At 43.3% G+C, this 19,310-nt stretch overlaps 1 long non-coding RNA gene across 1 annotated transcript; it reads right to left on the reverse strand.

Moving 5' to 3' along the window:
• Nucleotides 1-7,278: 7,278 nt before the first annotated feature.
• LOC143272854 (uncharacterized) lies at nucleotides 7,279-9,098 on the reverse strand. Its single transcript, XR_013050441.1, has 4 exons — nucleotides 8,981-9,098; nucleotides 8,852-8,894; nucleotides 8,653-8,690; nucleotides 7,279-8,439 (listed from the first exon to the last, which is right to left on the reverse strand). It is a non-coding gene; the product is annotated as an uncharacterized LOC143272854 (long non-coding RNA).
• Nucleotides 9,099-19,310: the final 10,212 nt, after the last annotated feature.

Below are 19,310 nucleotides of genomic sequence, written 5' to 3' on the forward strand. Positions count from 1 at the left end.
CCAGAAGGACTCATCACCCTTATCTCCAACAGAAGAGATATATGGCTTTCCACTACACATGCCTGTGGTTGCATATCAAAGCCCATGCTGGCCTCCAGGCTCCTACCGTCCATAGTCACAGTACCTATTATACATTTCAAGTTCACCACACTAGCATCCTGACCCTTATCCCATTCCCAGGCTTCCCTTCTCCTGTATATCCATTTGTTCTCCATATAACAGCAATGTTTCCCTCTGCTCCCATTGTCTCTTGCTATCTCCACTATCTTCTGTCATTCCCACTTTCCTATCCCTGGCTGTGGCCAGTCTGTTACTTGTTCTCCCTACCCTGGACTCTTCCAAATGCCTCTGGATATTCTATTCATCTTGATTAAATAAAAACCTTCCCTCCTAAAGGAGTGGCTATGTAGGTGATTTCCTTATCATGCACCCCCAAGTACATATTCCTACTAGGATCATTATAACTCCAAAAAGTGAGAATTATCTCATTCCTGGAGGATGGAGCAATTGCTTATCAGTTAAAACACTTGCTGCTCTCCCAAAGGACCTCAGCTCAGTTGCCAATGTCCACATTGGGCTGCTTTCAACTGCCTGTAACTCCAGCGCCAGGGAATCCAATGCCCTCTTCTGAATCGGATGCCACCTACACATATATGTGCAAACTCACATACATACATATAATTATTTTTTAATTGTCCCAGCCCTAATTGATGAGCTTTTGGCAGGTGATGGCTGATGATGGAGGGAAAGTCATCTTTCTTCAGGGGTTCGACCAGTGGTTGGTTGCCCATCTTTCAGTGGATGGCCCTACACATATATGCATATGGGAAGCACTATGGATTTAGGAGGTTATAAAAAGAAGAGGAGGGGCAGAGGAGGAAGAGGAGAGGAGAGAAAGTGCCTGGAGACGTGACTTAGTGATCAAGAGTACTTGCCACTCTTCCAGAGGACCCCAGTTCACATCCCAGCACCTACATCAGGTGGCTCACAAACACCTATAACTGTAGCTCCATGGAATATGATGCCCTCTTCTGGCCTCTGCAGGTACCTGCACACATGTGGCTTATACACACGTAAATAAAAATAAATCTTAGAGAAGAAGAGGAGGAGGAGGAAAGAAGAGGCATGAATTTGGGAGAAGGGTGTGGTAAGAGTCCTAGGAGTGGGGATAGATATGACTAATATGTTATATTCATTTATGAAATTACTACAGAATGTGTAATAAAAAAATGAAAAATAACAAGTGCTAGTGAGGATGTGGAAAAGTTGGAGCCTGTATGCCTGCTGGAGAGAATGTTACATGGTACAAATGCTGTGAGAAAAAGTATGCCTTGGTCGGTTTCTCAGAAAATTGGGAATCATTTTACCTCAAGACCCAGCTATACCACTCTTGGGCATATACCCAAGGAATACTCAATCATACCACAAGTACACATGCTCAACTATGTTCATAGCAGCATTATTTGTAACATCTAGAACCTGGAAACAACCTAGATGCCCTTCAACTGAAGAATGGATAAAGAAAATGTACATATACACAATGGAGTACTACTCAGCAGTAAAAAACAATATCATAAAATTTGTAGGCAAATATATGGAACTAGAAAAAAATCATCCTGAGTGAGGTAACCCAGACCAAGAAAGACAAACATAACATTTACTCATTCCTAAGTGGATATTAGATGTAAAGCAGAGGATACCAAAGCCCACAGCCCCAGAGAAGCTAGGTAACAAAGAGGACCCAAAGAAAGACTCATGGATTTCCCTGGAAAGGAGAAATAGATGAGATCTTCTGGGTAAACTGGGAGTGAGGGTGGGGGATGAGGGGATGGGAACATGAGGGATTGAGTTGGTCAAGTTGGGGGCAGGTCAGAGCGGGGGAGCAATGAAAGAGATATCATGATAGAGGGGACCATTTTGGGGCTAGGGAGAAACCTAGTGCCAAGGAAACTCCCGGGAAACTACAAGGATGACCCCAGCTAAGACTCCTAGCAATAGTAGAGAGGGTCGCCTGAACTGGTCTTCTCCTGTAATCATATTGGTGACTACTCTAATTGTCATCAAAGATGCTCTATCCAGTAACTGATGGAAGCAGATGCCAGCCACTATAGTAAACATGGAAGTCAGTCAGTCATAGCACACGCCTTTAATCCTCACTTGGCAGGCAGGGATCTGTCTGGATCTCTGTGAGTTCAAGGCCACCCTGGAAACAGAGCCAGGCATGGTGGCACATGCCTAAATTCCAACATTAGTTAACCATCGAGGTCTGGAGGTCTGTACAGATAGACAAGAAGTGACAGAGCTGGTCAGGAAGAGGAAGTGATGTAGCTGGACAGAGAGCAAATGAGATAGCAGAACAGAAAGGCATATAGGTGTAGGTATACAGGAAGTAGGTCTCTTTGGAGACTGAGGTGTCGGTGAGGTGAAGTTAGCTTGTGGCTTTTCCTACTCCTCTGATCTCTCAGGTTTTCACCCCTATATCTGGTTCTGTGTTCTTTATTTAATAAGACCATTTAGCAATTCATCTACATATATGTTCTTTGTGATGTGTGTATGTATTTGCTATGTGTGCTATGTGTTTTCTTGTATTTTATGTATGGTGTGTATGTGAGAAAGAATTCTGTTGGGGGTGTATTATTTGCTCTGTGCTCTACATATGTTCTGTATCCAAACTTCTTCTTTTCATGAGGTCACCAGTTAAATCAGATTGGGCATCCACAGTACTACAATATCAGTTCATTTTAACTATATTAACTATACCTTCAACAACGTATTTCTAATAAAGTCACATTCTAAGCCACAAAGGGTCAAGATTTCAACATACAAATGTGAGGCTGCCATGCAACACCACATACTTAATATGAAATAAAATCACATTGTTGCTGCAACTTTAGAATTTTGCTATTGAGGAAGACCCAAAAAGGAACAGATGAATTTCCCTGGAAAAGGGAAATAGAGGAGATCTCCTGGGTAATCTGGGGGCAGGAGTGAGGGGCATGGAGGGATGGGAACTTGAGGGAGCTGGTTGGGTGGGCTGGGTGTGGGAAGCAGGTTGGGGGCATATGGAGGAGGAAAGTAACAAAAGAGACATCTTGATGAGGTGGCCATTTTGGGAATAGGAAAAACCTGGTGCCAGGATTCCCTCAGGAATCCACAAGGATGACCCCAGCTAAGACTTCTAGCAATGTGGAGAGGATGCCTGAACTGGCCATCTACTGTAATCAGATTGGTGACTACTCTAATTATCAACAGAGAGACTTCATCCAGTAACTGATGGAAGCAGATGCAGAGATCCACAGCCAAGCACTGGGCTGAGCTTTCTTCAGTCATGCTGAAGAAAGGGAGGTGGTATTGTATGAGCCAGGGTGATCATAATGGGACATCCACAGAGGTAGCTGACCTGAGCTCTTGGAAGCTCACAGACTGGACCAACAAGGGCCTACATGGAACCGACCTAGGCCCCCTACATGTGTTGTGTAGTTTGGTCTGTTTGTAAGGCTCCTAGCAGTGAGATCAGAACCAGTCCCTGGCCCTTAGCTGGCTTTTGGGAACCCATTCCCCATGCTGGATTACCTTGCCTACAAGGTGAGGAGTTTGGTCCTGCCTCAACTTGATATGCCATGCTTTATTCAAGTCCATGGGAGGCCTGCCCCTTTCTGATTGGAAACAGAAGAGGAATGGAAGGGGAGAGGAGTAGGTGGGAAGCAGGGATGTGGGGGGAGAAGAGGAAACTGTGGTTGGTAGGTAAAATAAATGGAAAAAGGTTATTTAAATAAAATTTTAAAAAATAAATCTGCTGCTGTTGTTGTTGCTGCTGCTGCTGCGGCGGCTGCTGTTGGTGATGCTGTTTTGAGACAGGGTCTCATGTGCCATGGGCTGACCTCAAACATGTTATATATCCAACAGTGACCTTAAGCTCCTGATTCTCCTGCCTCCACCTCCCAAGTGCTGGTATTACAACCATGTGCCACCACATAGTTGTACAATTTTCACCTCTCCAATTCCCAACAGTGCCGAACATTACCCTAATACGGTCATTTGGGCTTGCATTTTCCTCCTGTCTTAAAGAACAATTTACAAGATGCATGCACACTGTGAGGCTAGCAGGTGCAGAAGCAGGATCTAAGCTACACCTCCAAGTGCCAATCATCTCTCCCTCCCCAGAAAAGGCCACACCATCCCCAGTTCACTTCCACTCCACATTCTCAGTTTCTTCCAATTCTTCTACTCCCCACGCAAAACTACCTCACAGCATCCCACTGGCCCTGCAGTCAGCTTTCTTCTCAGCTTCCTTTTCATTCTTTTTCTCTTTGGCAACTCTTTATTTTATTTATTATTCATGCATGTATATAAGGTGACTGTATCAAGTCTACCTCCCATTCCTTCCCTTACAACTCCCCCCCATTTCCCCCACCTTTCCCTATGAGATGTCTTCACATTTTTTAGAGACAAGGTCTTATGAGTCAGTTCTCTCCTTTTACAGTGTAGATCCCAGGGATCCAACCCAGGTCTTCAGGCTCAACAGCAAGCACCTCTACCCAGAGAGCCATCTGACCCAACTCAGGAGCTCACTCTCTAGCCCATACTGACCTGAAAGTCACTGTGTTGCACAGGCTGGCCTTGATCTAGAGGTAATCCTCCTACCTCAAGTTTTAGTTGAGACTGCAGCTGTGAGTCACTGAAATGACCCAGGAGGGATAGTTCTTGACAACCACACTAATGAAGCCAATTCAAAGTATATAAGTCCTTTTGTTAGCCAGAAACCAAGAACATGGCTCATCCCTCTTCATGCCAGAGCTTGGGGATATAGCATTTTTAGAAACAAAAATCACAATTACATCACTATTTGAGGAGAGTCTGAGCGACACCTATGTTTTTACAGAGTGTTTTTTGTATTTTCCAGATACCACATGACAATTATTTCTTTTTTAAAGAATTATTTATTTATTATGTATACAGAAGAGGGTGCCAGATCTCATTACAGATGGTTGTGAGCCACCATATGGGTGCTGGGAACTGAACTCAGGACCTCTGGAAGAGCAGTTGGTGCTCTTAACCTCTGAGCCATCTCTCCAGCCTGACAATTATTTCTGATTTACACTTCCTTTTAGTTATTTTAGTTTTATGTTTTAGCCTACACAAACACCAGTTGTTCTAGTTAATACATCTGTACCATGGTCAGAGTCGTGAACAGTCCCAAAAGCTTTGCCAAAGTGGATATGGCTGTGTGGGAGGAGGGGAGGCTGAGGAGTTTCTAGGCAGACGCAAAATAGAATAAGGACAAGATGATCTTAGCCATTTCATCACCATGCCTACTTCCTACCTTTTTTGTCAACATTTATTGAAAGCTTTATTTTTGCCTTAATTTTTATTCTTTAAGAATTTCATACATGAATATGATGAAACACAATCATTTCTGTGGGGAACAGATGAAGTCCTGAGTGAATGTGTATTGTTGGCATGGACACAGCCATGTCAAGGACCCCAGTGCCTCAGACACATGGAAATGGCAGGGCCTTCCACAGGTCACACTCATAGGGATGGCAAAGCCTTCCTCCGGTCCAAGTAAGATTGTTTACAAATTATTTGGCCAGCATGGGCAAAGCTAGCAGCCACAGCTTCCTCTTCCATGATGACTCAAATTGATACTTCTCCCTTACAGAGATCTTCCACTGAGACTAGTTAACCTCTCCTTGTGTTGTACATAATAACCATATAAGTCATTGGTGCACTCCATCAGAGTTACTAGCAGTGAGAGAGTGGAGCAGTTGTAGAGGTGGAAACACAAGAAAATAATGAAGAGAGAGTATGAGCAAAGTACAATGATATAGATGTGTGGAAATGTCATAATAAAGCACATCATTGTATATGCTAACTGAAAGCTTAGTAAAAAGTAAAATGGACAAAGATCTGGATTTTATTTGTCTTCAAGAAGATATAAACTTCCCAGCAAGCATTCAGAAAGGTGTTTGGTATCACTAACCATCTTATAAATGCTAACCAAAGCCACCATGAGATATCACCTCAAACCTGTTAGGATGTCCATCACCAAAGAGAGGAAGTGACAAAGGGCTGACAAGGGTGTGGAGAACACAAAATCCTTGTACACTGTTGAAGGGAACATAGACTGGCTCAGCCTTTAGGGAAAGCACTATAAATGTTCTTAAATAAATTTGAAAAGACCTGTCTACTAGGTTATCCAAATCACCTCTTCTTCTATGTGCACAAATAAAATAACACCACCACCTCATAAAGATTCTTGCACTCCCGTTTTTGTTTCAGTATTATTCACAGTACCAAGTGATGACAAGAACTATCCCTATTCTTGACTTCTCCCTGGTGCCTGTCGGTCTCCATAAGCAAACCTGAGTGCTTCTACCCACCTGGGAACCCAAAGTTTCATTGAAAAATCTCTAGTGGGTGACTACCTCTCCACTTTCTCTATTAGTTACTTCTCTGGTGGCTATGATAAAATCGAGTTGAAGAGAGAGTGTCCTAGTTACTTTTTCTGTTTGGGTGATTAAAAAAAATAACTTGACAAAAAGCAACTCGAGCCGGGTGGTGGTGGTGGCGGCGGCGGCAGCGGCGGCAGCGGCGGCAGCGGCGGCAGCGGCGGCGGCGGCGCACGCCTTTAATCCCAGCACTCGGGAGGCAGAGCCAAGCGGATCTCTGTGAGTTCGAGGCCAGCCTGGGCTACCAAGTGAGTTCCAGGAAAGGCGCAAAACCACACAGAGAAATCCTGTCTCGAAAAACCAAAAAAAAAATAAAAGCAACTCGAGAGAGAGTCCAAGGTTACAGTCCATCGTGGTGAGGAAGTCGTGGCAGCAGGAGCCTGAGGCATCTAATGTATTGTACCCACAACCAAAAAGAAGAAAGCGATGAATACTTGTGTTCAATTGACTATCTCCTTCTTATGTAGTCCAGAATCTCAACCCAGGAAATGCAGTGGGCAGGTCATCCCACCTCAATTAACCTAATCAAAATAATCGCTCACAAGCATGCACAGAGGCCAGTCTCCCAGAAGACTGTATCTCATCAAGTTGACAATTGAGAGTAATCATCACCAAGGCTTTATTTTTTACTTAGTTTGAAGGTGTAGTCCATCATGGATGTAAGGACACAGTGGAAGAAATTGCCTCTAGTTACAGTGGCAGGAGCATGATACAGCTGGTAATTCTGTAGCCATAGTCAGGGAGCAGAGAGAGATCAGTGAATAATGATGTTACACTTACTTTCTCCTTTCTATTCAATCTAAGACCCCGGCCCATGAAATAATATCACGGCCCATGAAATAATATCACCTATACTCAGCGTATGTCTTTCCACAACAGGTGAACATCTCTGGAACAGCTCTGAAAAGCACACCTACAGGTGTGTCTCCTAGGTGATTGTAAAACCCTTCAACTGGACAGCTAAAGTTAAGGATCACACTGTTGAGGTGTTCCGAAATACTAACAACCGGGAGTCCAGATTACGCAGCTTGCCTCTTCCAGTAGATGATGGAACTCATGTCTTACTAAGTTAACATGAGCCCAAGCTCATCTGCACATATCTGTAGGGAGAGTTTTCCTGTCCCGACCACCTGCTCCCAAACAACTGGCAGCCACTTCCCATCAAAGTGACTCAGAGACTCAATATGATTTATAAATGCTCGGTCAATAGTTCACACTTGTTACTAACTAGCTCTTACAACTTAACCCATTTCTATTCATCTATGTGCTCATGACTTTTACCTCTATGCCTTTTTTGTGTGTCCAACTCATTCTCCATCCGCCAGGTGTCTCTTCTGACTCTGCCCTTCATCATCCCATCATTCTCAGTTTGGCTTTCCCACCCAAATTTATCCTGTTCAGCTATTGGCCAGTCAGCTTGTTTCTTAAACCAATCATAGCAACATCTATTCACACAATGTACAGAAGGATTTTTCCACAGCACACATTTGACAGGTACATCAATGAGTGAGCAAATCACAAGGAATCAGAAGTTTGCTGAGCAATCTTTACGAGCTCCAAGTTCCTTTGCAGTTAACAAGCTTCTCTACACTTGAGTCTGTTGGAGCTCCAGCTAATGGCTTGAGTTGAAAAATGTAAGAAGTGTCATTCATGAAGCCACCCTGTGCTGAAGAAACAGTGGAACACTTAGCTCTGACTCTTCTCTTGGGATAATGTGAGGGTGGCATACACACAAGTATGTGTAGATGTGCCCTGAGGAATATTGGAGGGAAGCGGATTCATGTTATTCCTGAAGTTCTCTTGGCATAGCTGTGCATAAGTCACCTCCTGTGAGTTTTCTGCTGCAGACACCCGCCATCACAAGATACAAACCATGAAAAGAATACACAGATGGGAGTCCGGAAAAGAAGAGCAGGTTGGTATGGAGGGCTAACCTGTGTGTCCACTTTCCTACAGTCCTCAGGCTGAATACCCTCCAAGTCACCATCTGGAAAGAAAGGTGAGAAGGTAGGCCTGTTTCACAGGAGTCTTTAAACTATATAGTTTTGTATTTTATGTTTCAGAAATGACCAACAGAACCCAGGGGAAAGACAGCAACATCACACAGCAAGGTGGCACCTCCCACCTCTTCTGCTTTTCCCTGAAGACCTCCTAAGCCCCACAAGCATCCCTTTCCTCAACAAAATTCACTCCACCTTACATTTATGTTTTTCCTCGATGTCCATGGCTGTGCTAGAACTGAGTGGAAAGAAAAAAATGTTAAAGTATGCCTGAGAAATGATACATAAATAGAATTTTTAGGAGCTATAGGGGCCCTGGCTTCAATCCCCAATACTCAGACAAAAATCTTAGATGGAGATGAATGGGTGTATTTATTGGGAGAGTCCAAATTTACCCACCTCTTATATTTCACATGGCTCCTGGTCTTACCATTGGAAGCCCCTACAGAGAGACAAAGGTCAGTCTTAGAACACACCACTCCCCATAGACCCCTACCAGATTAATCCCCCCTGACTCTTGGGACATACTGCATTTGGCACAATGGCAGCAGAGGCAGATGAAGAGAAGAAGGAAGAACAGGAGGAAGCAAACAGCAGCAACTGAGATCCAAACCACAATGGGAAAAGATGGACCTGGAATTACAAAAAAGTAGTGATCTGTTATTAAATGTCTGTTACATTAATTCACTCATTCAAACATTTATTGAGTACCTACCTTCTACCAAACACAGAACTAGGCATTTAGGAAACTATAGGAAACCTATGAAATGAAATAATTAAAGCAATCAATTCATGTATTTCTCATCACATAGGTGGTGTCTATTATGACTCTTTAAACACAGGATCTTACTATGTATCCCAGGATGACTTCAAACTTGAGAACATCCTGCCTTCAGCTCCCAAAAGCTGGGATCATAGGGATGCACCAGCACACCCAACTGATGAGACAAATCAAATATAATACCAAAGAAAGTTCATTTGGGGAGATGGTCCATAAAGAAAAAGAAACACCCAGCCCTCTGAGGCTGAAGGAGAACTCTTCCCAGATAGTCTACAAAGAGCATACACTAATCTTGACCAGGAGCCTGAGTGAACCACATACAGGAGCAGATGATCAGGAGAAGGCACAGGAGATGTATTCTATCAAAAATTAGAGGTCAAAAGTGACATGCAAGAGTAAAAAAACTGAAAAACATTGCAAGCTATAATGACTAGACTAAATGAAATAACACCTGTCAAGTGATTGGCACACAATGACTAATGCACTGTCTTGCTTTGCTTTGTTTTAATGAAAGGAACAGAGCCTCTTAGCAAATGGCAGAAAACTCTAAGTCAACAGAACAGAGACTTACACATTCACACACACTACTGCACTAGTCACAGCAGCCAGAAAATTGAACCACGCCAAATTAGACATCCATCCACAGATGAACAGATAAAGAAAAGGTAGTCCATAGACAGACTGGAACTTTATGCAACTGGAGAGAAAAAATAAAATCATGGTACTCATAAGAAAATGGAAGAAACTGGAAATCATTATATTACACCAAGTAACCCAAACTCAGAGGGTAACACATGATTTTACACATATAGGAAAATTCCTTTTGAAATGTGTGTGTGTTTGTGTGTGGGGGGGTTGTGTGTGAGTGAGTGAGTGTGTGTGTGTGTGTGTGTGTGTGTGTGTGTGTGTGTGTGTATGTGTTGAATCTAGGAAGGGGATCATGAGAAAAAGAAAACACAGGATCCATAGAAAATTGAGAGTGTAATGAGATGACGTAACAGGAAAGCAGCAATGGGGACTATCCTGGGGGGAAAAACAGCAATAATAATAACACATGTGCCTGTGAACAGAGATCTGAGTGCTGAGATTAAAGATGTGTGTGTGTGTGTGTGTGTGTGTGTGTGTGTGTGTGTGTGTGCCATCACACTTGGCCTGAATTTTAATTTAAAAGTTAATTGAGACAGACAGTCGTGGCACATGACTTTAATGCCAGCACTTGAGAGGCAGAGACAGGTGGATCTCTGTGAGTTCGAAGTCACCCTGGTCTACAGAATGAGTTCAAAGACAGCTATGGTTACACAGAGAAACCTGTCTTGAAAAACCAAAACAAAGATCATTTGATTAAAAAGAAAGAAGACAAAAGGCTGGTGAGATGGCTCAGTAGATGAGCATACTTGCTTATACCTGTAGCATGAGGATCTGAGTTCAAATCTCCAGCATCCACACACATACAAGCATACATGGAAGCATGGCTGTACATACTTGTAACACTGGGGAGTGGGGACAAGAGAGACTCAGGAGCCCAGTGGTCAGTCAGCTGAACCAAATCAAGTCAGCAAGTTTCAGGTTAGGTGATAGATCCTATCTCAGGGAAATATGGTGGAGGGTGGGAGAGGAAGACACTTGACAACTTGCGCTGGCCTCCTCGTGTGTGCATACATACCCACACCTTTGTGTACATGCACACACACACAAACAACACCACTCACATTTTTAAAAGGAAAAGAAAAGCCGAAGTGGGAAGAACTACGGGGAGGAAGGAAAACAGTTGGCAGCAGAGAAGGGACCCGGGAGAGGGAAGAGGGGGAGGGCAACCATGAGAACCAAGAAGAACGGCACATGTGGAAAGATGTTTAAAGAAAATACTTTGTGTGTCCTAATCAAAAAATTCATGGGAATAGGAAGAGCAAGGGTGCTGGGGAGGCTTGCAGGAATCCACAAGGTTAACCCCACCTTGGTCTGCAGGCAGTGGTCCAGAGGGTTCCTGGACTGGTCTACTCTGGTGACTGGTCTAGTGAATACCCTAACTGTCATCATAGAGGTTTTGTCCAGTGACTGATGGAGGCAAATGAGGAGATCCAGGGTCAGGCGCCAGGCTGAGCTCCAGGAATCCAATTGATGAGAAAGAGGGCAGGTGAGGGATGTCGAGATCATGATGGGAGGACATGCAGAAATGACCAGCCACACTAGTGGAAACCCATGAACTGTGGACTGGTAGCAATCGAGCCCCCATGGGACTGGACTGGGCCCTCTAGATATGGAAGACAGTGTTTGGCTCAAACAGTTTGGGGGGCACCCAGGCAGGGGAATCAAGATCCATCCCTGGTGCATAAGCAGGAAATTTCTTAATAAAAAAAAATGAAAAGAAATAAATCTCATTTTTTAAAAAAGAAAATGCACTTGTGGTGGTAGTTGGAGTATGTACCTGGGAGACAAGCTTCTGGGCATGTCTGTGAGGGGTAGCCTAGATTCAGGTCACCTCTGGCCCTGCCTGTGAGAGACCAGACTGATTAGATTCACTGAGGTGGGAGCACCCACCCTAAAAGTGAGAAGCACCATTCCAGAGCTTGGGTCACTGCATTAAAAAAGGAGAAAGGTAGCTGAGCTCAGGCAGCCTCTCCCTCTGCTCATTAAATATGGATATTATGTGACCACCTGCCTCAAGTTCCTGCCACCATGCCTTCCCACCATGATGGATGCACTTCATGTCCTTCAAACTGGAATAAAGTAAATCGTGACTTCCTTAAGTTGCTTTAGTCACATGTTTCACTGCAGCAATAAAAAGACTATACTATAGTATACTATAGTATACTATACTATACTACTGTACTGTACTGTACTATCCTATCCTATCCTATATTGTACTGTACTATACTATACTATACTAGAACAGTAGGATATGAACAGAATGGGGATTTATTCAGACATAAAGATGAACTAACTGATGTAATTTGCCAGAACATAGATAAAAATGGGGGTCCTCATATTGAGCAAAAAAATCAGACTCGAATACTGTATGTTTTGCCTCCTATATGGAATCAGTGTGTACATATATGTGTGTCTGCTGTCTGTGTCTCTATGTGTGTGTCTGTATGTTTGGGTTTGTATATGTATATATAGATATATGTATGTGTGCATATAAATCTATATAACATACATACTCATGACATAAAGTAGAAAGAGACTGGGTATGAATAGAAGACTGGTGGGAGTGAGAACACAGGAAAAAGAGTAACAGAGGTGAACATGGTCACAGTACAAGATGTACCTGAGGAACATGTCATTGTAAACTCATCACATTGTGCAATGGATAGAAACTTACAAAAATGTTTGATGTGAATTTTCTGTGGGATGAACGGATATAAAATATTGGGTAGAAAGAAGAAAGACAATAAGGAGGCTGGGTGAAAGGCGAACTTGGGGTGACAGAGGTGATGTAACAAAGAAGGAACAAGACTTGAAAAGTGTTTTCAGGACACAAAATGAGAGTTTGATAATGAGCCATGTGAGAACTGAGGGCAAAAGAGGATCCCTGAAGAATTCTGGTTCAAAGGGGAGAGATGCACTCTCTGTTGATACAAGGACTTATGTGAGGAGAATGCAAGGATGCTTTTCAATCTGGGGCTTTGTTGAACTATGTGCTAAATGTCTACAAAGATGAATTTCAAATATCCCATTGGATATATAGTTCTGAACATCATAGAGGATTTCTCAGCTGCAGCAGTAAAATTAAAATCCATCATCAAATGTTGCATAGAAGTGGATGTCTAAGGATGAGCAGACCCCACCAGCACTCCTGTATGCCACCTGCTCACAATAAAGCTCATCATGTGTCATCCCATTTTCTACCTTACACGGGATTTCTTCCTCCTGCCTCCTCATGTCCATCTTCTCATCTTTAACCCATGCACACTTGATGTTTTCTATCCCAAGTTTTCAGTCTCAACTATGTTCCCAACTGGAACTTCCATGGCCCTGTGCCCTTTGATCCCCACACCTGAAACATGTCCCAACTCTTAAAACCCCAAGACATCCCTAAGGACCAGGAGTTCTAAGATATAAAGAAATAAGTCCCCTCCACCAAGAAATCTGGCACTGCTGTTTCTGAGTTCTCTTCTGTTAATGTTTCCTGCATTCTCCACTGGACTGATGGCTGTTCAGAGGGGGCCCTATGATGACAAAGGCTGGGGGGACAAATAAGAGTAGTACTCATCCCTCACCAAGGAAACTTGATGACACAACAGATGAAGACCGTTACACATTGCATTACATTACATCACATCATATCACAAGTGGCATTACAGAAAAACAAACCAAAATGCAGACATGTGAAAGTGGATGGGAGAAAAGACCAGGAGGCCTTGACCCTACATAAATAACTACAGGGAACTAGGAATTCTGAAAGTGAGAGAAACAGTCGTCCCCAGGGAGGAGAACACCAGTAGGTTATCAAATACCAAATGGTCAGCTCTGGAAACACACAACAACATTATACAGACTAAGGAGGGTATATGAGAAATATATACATGGATATACATATATGCATGTAGCAACAATTAAAGTAAAAGGAAGCCATAGATTTGAAGAGAACAAGGGCATACATGGGAAGGTTTAGAGGAAGAAAAATGAGGGATGAAATGACATATTATATCATAATCTAAAAGGAAAAAGAAAAAAACAGATGATCTCTTGAGATCTGAAAACACCTTCAATGAATAAATTAGCAGATACTATTTTAATTGCTCTGTCCTGTTGGATAGTGATATATTTGTCACACATACAACTCAGAAAACAACATTGGAGGATAACAGTCAGCAACCAAATGGAATACCATCTTTCAGAATGGTTCTCATTATGGATAGGTAAGGACATCTATTCCCCAAATAAATATTCTTGTATTTACCCCAAAATAATATAATTAACACATAATGTAAAGAGTCCATAATGCAATGGAGCAATTGCAGTAAGAATAGCAGTGTGGTGTGAAACACACAGCACACAGGAGACATGCAGTGGAATTGGCATATCTCACATGGCATCCCTTGAGAACTCTCTAAGCACAGAGATAAGGAACAAGAACCATACATACTTACCTGCGATTGAAAACTCAAGGGGGTCACTAGGCAGTGACCACAAGTAGGAATTGTGTTTGTTAGAGCCAAAGCATCTGTAGGTCCTCTGGTGCTCCAGGCTCACATGAGAGATGAGGAATGTGTTGTGGTCCTGCCGTGAGCAGTTCTGGGGAAAGGAAGCATTTCCATCTCTGCAGAGGATGAAGATATTAAAGGAAACATGCATGTGGCAGTAGAGAATTGCTTTGATTCCTGAGGATCCCTGAGGTCCTGAATCAACAGTAAGCAAAGGCTTCTCCTTATAAACACCTGGAAGAAAAAGACCCTGATATTAGTTGCTTGTGGTGGCACATTCCTTTAATCTGAAAACGTCATAGGCAGAGGCAGGTATATTGTTGTGAATTTAAATTAACATGCTCTATATTGAGGTTTTAAGGCCAGACTGAGTTACATGGTGAGACCCTGTCTCAAAAAAATTACAAAAAGAACCTTGTCTTAGTTAGGACTTCTGTTGATGTGATGAAAAAACTTGACCAAAAGCAAGTTGGGGAGGTAAGGGTTTATTTGGCTTACACTTCAGCATTACTATTCATCACTGACAGAAGTCGGGACAGGAACACAAGCAGGGCAGGATGCTAGAGGCAGGAGCTGATGCAGAGGCCATGGACAGATGCTGCTAACTGACTTGCATCCTCTGGCTTGATCAGCCTGCTTTCTTATAGAACCCAACATCAGCCCGTAATGGCACAACCTATCTTGAACTGGGCCCTACCCCATTGATCACTACTTGAGAAAATGCCTTGCAGCTCTATCTCATGGAGGCATTTCTTCAACTGAGTCTCCTTCCTCTCGGATGACTCTAGCATGTAACAATGGACACAAGTTGACCCTAAACTAGCCAGTAAAACTCTGTTATTCAAAACATGATGAAAATAAGCCTACATTTCACAGAATCTGACCAGAGAGAAGAAAAGATGAAGACGAATGGAAACATCCATTGGCAATCTATAGGGATCACAAAACATGTTTGTATCATTTTCCATGAACCAGGACCATAGAGAGTGTCTATGTATATACAGAAGGCTGTTGTCAATTCCCATGAACTCCATCCTTTAGGAGATTTAAGTACTGTTCTGAAAGGAACCTAGAACAAGGTCAGCCCAGAGGGAGGATCACAAATCAAATGGGAGGGTCTAGGGATGAATCTTAGTTGGTCAAATTCTTGCCTAATATACACAATGCCCGGGGGTCTATAATCATCACCATATGAATGGTGTCATTGTCCAGGTCAATCATGACAGTACTAGAAGACTAGAAGCAGAGGGGCCATAAGTACAAGATTTGTTTGGATACACAGCAAGGTCAAGGCCAGACTGAGATATTTGAGAACCGGTCTCCAAAACTGCCAAGAAAAATGGAAATTAAAAGGAAAGGATGAAATGAGAGAAGATGAAAAGAGGAGTAGTAGAGGGGAGGGGAGGGAAGGGGAGGGGAGGGGAGGGGAGGGGAGAAAAGAGAAAGAAAGGAGAGGAGAGGGAAGGGGAGGTGAAGAGAGAAGGGGAGGGGGGTAGAAAAGAGGAGATGAGAGGAGAGGGAAGAGATCCATATATGGGAGCAGAGACACAGGGCAGGGCCTGTGATGGGGCAAATGTGGTTCAGTGAGGTAGGCATCAGAGACTGAGTCTGAAGGACAATGTGCTTGAGCAGTTACTCACCTGTCACCACCAGCTCCAGTTTGTCATTATTTTTGGACCATTTACTTCCATCGTGGTATTCACAGTGGTAAACCCCTGCATTGCTGTGTATCATATTCTGCAGACTGAACTCACACACTTCCTGGTCTCCCTGTAGGGTGTCATCAAACCACCCTTTATCATTGATTAGACGCACATAAGTCACTCCTGGAGGGGTCCTGCAGAAGATGGTCACAGCACTGCCTGTGGAAATCACAGCTCCCGGAAATGCCCAGATGGAAGGCTGGGGTGATTGCCCTGAAGAGACACAGGAAAAGAGAGCTAGTCATCTGATGTCAGGAGGGCCAGGTTCCCAAGGAGCTATAGAGTAGCTCCCACAACAATTACTAACCAAGAAAATGCCCCACAGACATGCCCACAGGCCAATATGGTGGGGACAATACCTCAGTTGATGTTCCTTCTTCCCAGAGGACTCTAGCTTGTGCCATGTTGAAAGAAAACTAACCAGCACACTTCCAGAGAGAAGTCTCACTGTTTTCACAATTGATCTTCAGACATAGTTCTGACATAGTGACTGTGTGTGTGTCTGTCTGAGTGTGTGTGTGTGTGTGTGTGTGTGTGTGTGTGTGTGTGCATGTTTGTATTTGTATGAGTTAAATCTAAGAAGGGGATCATGAGAAAAAGAAAACTCAGGATCCGTAGGAAATTGAAAGTTTCGTAATTCAGATTACGGAACAGGAAAGCAGCAATGTGGACTATCCTGGGGAGAAAAACAGAAATAATAATAACACATGTGCCTGTGAACAGAGATCTGAGTGCTGAGATTAAAGATGTCTGTGCGCCATCACATTTGGCCTGAATTTTAATTTAAAAGCTAATTGAGACAGTCAGTGGTGGCACATGACTTTAATGCCAGCACTTGAGAGTCAGAGGCACAGGCAAGTGGATCTCTGAGAGTTTGAGGCCAGCCTGGGCTACAGACTGAGTTCCAGGACAGCCATGGTTACACAAAGAAACCCTGTCTCGAAAAACCAAAACAAAAATCATTTGATTAAAAAGAAAGAAAACAAAAGGCTGGTGAGATGGCTCAGTAGATAAGCATACTCTCTTATACTTGTAGCTTGAGGATCTGAGTTCAAATCTCCAGCATCCACACACATACAAGCATACATGGAAGCATGGCTGTACATACTTGTAACACTGGGGAGTGGGGACAGAAGAGTCTCAAGAGCCCAGTGGTCAGTCAGCAAGTTTCAGGTTAGGTGATAGATCCTATCTCAAGGAAATATGGTGGAGAGTGGGAGAGGAAGACACTTGGACACCTTGCTCTGGCCTTCTCATGTGTGCATACACACCCACACCCTTGTGTACATGCACACACACAAACCACACACATTTTTAAAAGAAGAGAAAAGCAGAAGTGGGAAGAACTACGGGGAGGAAGGAAAACAGTTGGCAGCAGAGAAGGGACCCGGGAGAGGGAAGAGGAGGAGGGCAACCGTGAGAACCAAGAAGAACGGCACATGTGGAAAGATGCTTAAGGAAAACATTTTGTGTGTCCTAATCAAAAATTCATGGGAATAGGAAGAGGTAGGGTGCCGGGGAGGCTTGCAGGAATCCACAAGGTTAACCCCACCTTGGTATGCTGGCAGTGGTAAAGAGGGTTCCTGGACTGGTCTACTCTGGTGACTGCTCTAGTGAATACCCTAACTGTCATCATAGAGGTTTTGTCCAGTGACTGATGGAGGCAGATGAGGAGATCCAGGGTCAGGTGCCAGGCTGAGCTCCAGGAATCCAATTGGTGAGAGAGAGGGCAGGTGAGGGATGTCGAGATCATGATGGGAGGACATGCAGAAATGACCGGCCACACTAGTGGAAGCCCATGAACTGTGGACTGGTGGCAATGGAGCCCCCACAGGACTGGACTAGGCCCTCTAGATATGGAAGACAGGTGTTTGGCTCAAACAGTTTAGGGGGCACCCAGGCACGGGAATCGAGATCCATCCCTGGTGCATAAGCAGGAAATTTCTTAATAAAAAAAATGAAAAGAAAATATCTCATTTTTTAAAAATGAAAATGCACTTGTGTTGGTGGTTGGCAGGATATACCTGGAAGACAAGCTTCTGGGCATGTCTGTGAGGGGTAGCCTAGATTCAGGTCACCTCTGGCCCTGCCTGTGAGAGACCAGACTGATTAGATTCACTGAGGTGGGAGTACCCACCCTAAAAGTGAGAAGCACCATTCCAGAGCTTGGGTCACTGCATTAAAAAAGGAGAAAGGTAGCTGAGCTCAGGCAGCCTCTCCCTCTGCTCATTAAATACGGATATGATGTGACCACCTGCCTCGAGTTCCTGCCACCATGCCTTCCCACCATGACGGATGCAACTCGAGTCCCTCAAACTGCAATAAAGTAAACCATGACTTCCTAAGCTGCTTTAGTCAGTCACGTGTTTCACTGCAGCAATAAAAAGATTATACTATCCTATACTATACTATGCTGTATTGTACTTTATTCAGACATGAAGATGAACTAACTGATGTAGTTTGCCAGAACATATATGAAAATGGGGTACCTCATATTGAGCAAAAAAATCAGACTCAAATAGAGTATGTTTTGCCTCCTATATGGAATCGATGTATACATATATGTGTGTCTGTCTCTCTGTGTCTCTATGTGTGTGTCTGTATGTTTGGGTTTGTATATGTATATATAGGTATATGTATGTGTGCATATACATCTATATGATATACATACTCATGTCATAAAGTAGAAAGAGACTGGGTAGGAATAGAAGACTGGTGGGAGTGAGAACACAGGAAAAAGAGTAACAGAGGTGAATATGGTCACAGTACACAATGTACCTGAAGAACATGTCATTGTAAACTCATCACTTTGTGCAATGGATAGAAACTTACAAAAATGTTTGATGTGAATTTTCTGTGGGATTAACACATATAGAATATTGGGTAGAAGGAAGAAAGACAATAAGGAGGATGGGTGAAAGGTGATCTTGGGGTGACACAGATGATATAATAAAGAAGGAACGGGAATTGAAAAGTGTTTTCAGGACACAAAAGACAGTTTGATAATGAGCCATATGAGAACGGAGGGCAAAAGAGGATCCCTGAAAAATTCTAGTACAAAGGGGACAGTTGATACAAGGACTTATGTGAGGAGAATGCAAGGATGCTTTTCAATCTGGGACTTTGTTGAGATGTGTGATAAATGTGTGCAAAGATAAATTTCAAATATCCCATTGGATATATAGTTCTGAACATCATAGAGGATTTCTCAGCTGCAGCAGTAAAAT

Source organism: Peromyscus maniculatus, chromosome 1, assembly GCF_049852395.1.
Source record: "Peromyscus maniculatus bairdii isolate BWxNUB_F1_BW_parent chromosome 1, HU_Pman_BW_mat_3.1, whole genome shotgun sequence".
NCBI lineage: Eukaryota > Metazoa > Chordata > Mammalia > Rodentia > Cricetidae > Peromyscus > Peromyscus maniculatus.